This window comes from Gossypium hirsutum, chromosome D02 (genome assembly GCF_007990345.1).
Source record: "Gossypium hirsutum isolate 1008001.06 chromosome D02, Gossypium_hirsutum_v2.1, whole genome shotgun sequence".
NCBI classification, from domain to species: domain Eukaryota; kingdom Viridiplantae; phylum Streptophyta; class Magnoliopsida; order Malvales; family Malvaceae; genus Gossypium; species Gossypium hirsutum.
In genome coordinates, this window is record NC_053438.1 from 39,573,969 (window position 1) to 39,575,938 (window position 1,970).

The 1,970-nt window shown below is 36.1% G+C and overlaps 1 non-coding gene across 1 annotated transcript; it reads left to right on the plus strand.

The window, feature by feature from the left end:
- LOC121215087 (small nucleolar RNA R71) lies at positions 1-106 on the plus strand. The gene has a single exon (XR_005910819.1). It is a non-coding gene; the product is annotated as a small nucleolar RNA R71 (small nucleolar RNA).
- Positions 107-1,970: the final 1,864 nt, after the last annotated feature.

The window sequence follows — 1,970 nt, forward strand, 5'->3', positions numbered from 1 at the left end:
AATTCGTGGTGCGGGCATTTTTGGATCAATGTCTTAAAATGTTCCCAAGCCTCATGAAAACTTTCCCTTTCTAATTGTCTAAATACAACAATTTCTCTTCTCAATTGAACCGCTTTGCTAATAAGGAAAAACTTCTACAAGAACTTTTTAATGAGCTTATCCTATGTCGTGATAGATCCTAGTGCCTACAAGTCTAACCAAGAAAATATGTTATCAATCAAAGAAAATGGGAACAACCAAAGATGAATAGCATCATCAGTGACCTCGTTGTACCTGAAAGTATCACAAAGTTGGAGAAATCATTTTAAATGTTGAGTCAGATCCTCTAGCATTGTGCCCCTAAATTGTAGATTATTCTGGATCATCTGAATCATTGCCAGTTTGATCTCAAAATTAGTAGCTGTGAGAGCCAGCCTCATTATGCTCTCCTAAACCATGTCAAGATTTGGTAATGCATAGTCTTTTAGGGTTCTCTTGTTACGTCCCATAGGTAAATTTGGGGGTATCTGTGGTGGTGCTGGTGGATATTCTAAATCCTTGTCCTTACCTTTGTCGAAAAGCAGATTCTCACATGCTATGTTGCCTACAATAGGTGGTGGTGGATCTTGCATCTGTTGTTGCTATCGAAAATTTCTTCGAATTATTCTCTCTGGACCTATGATTGGTTCAATAGGTGTTCCCTTACTACAAGTCATACACTAAACCTAAAAAGATAAAATTAGTAAAGAAAACAAGAAAAGTAAATTTGTATCTACAACCTAAGAATTTTCTAATTACTCTAATTGAAGTGCAAAAATTAAAATCAAACTAGTGACATTGCCTTCTTGGCAACAGTGCCAACAACTTGACCGTCTCCGAACGTTCTAACGTCCAGAGTATGAATACTACAGTAAAAGATATATATATGAATGAAGCGGTATCTGCAAGTATTCAAGTCTAGTTATAATATAGTTACAACGGAGTAAGTGGGTACTCCGAGGATCGTACCCAAGGGAGACTAGTATAGTTCAATTTTAACTTAAACACCAAAATATCTAATTAGCACCTGAAATAGGTTATATTACAAAATATAAATTATAGGGATTTTTGGGGATTTTATAATAATAAGGAAATAAGTATTGAGAAATTGAAAAGTGAAATTGATCAAATCTGATTATGGGTGATTAGCTCACTTCGATAATCTTCATCAAATGCCGCTTCAGGTTCCTCGACAATCAACTAGTTGATATCCTAGTAGTATCTTTCGATACTTCCACTAGAATAATGAGTCAACAATGACTACTTATCTTTTAACCTCATAGTCCAGACTGATTCGGGGTTAAGGTGTTCATGGATAGGCCATGCCAATTTTGGATTAATTCCCACCAAATAACTTCCTAAGGTCGTCAAGCCTAGGGTTTATGTTCTTTCTTTCCCAAATAGTTGATTGATCTGACGTAATTCGGTGTATTAGATTAAACTAGTTTTCACATTTAAGGAGGTTGAATACAAGCATTATCTTTATGTTTTAATTAAGTTTCTTTAGTTTTTCTTACATTGAATAAAAATGTGAAAATCACGTCTTTTATTGACCTTAAAGGTCGAATAAGGCCTAAAGGAGAGCTAACGTACTTCGTGAGTATAGAGGAGACTATTAGAAAGTAATGTGGGCCAAACATGGAAGCTATGTCCCAATACGGTAGATCCGATGTCACAACATAGTTAGTAGAATGAAAAAAGTAAGAAACTTCCTTCAATGTCGTGACACAGGCTAAAGGTGTCACAACATACCCTTAAAGATAGCTACAAAGGAGTAAATTGGCTGCTATGTTGTGACACTAGTCCTGGTGTGTAGCGACATCGACTCTGTGATGAGAATAAAACACAAAGCAGGGGCATTTTGTCCTGCACAATCGAAGATGACTTCTACCTGAAGGCTATAAATAGACCCATTTGGCACACATTATGGACACCATTCCATTTGCTTAGAT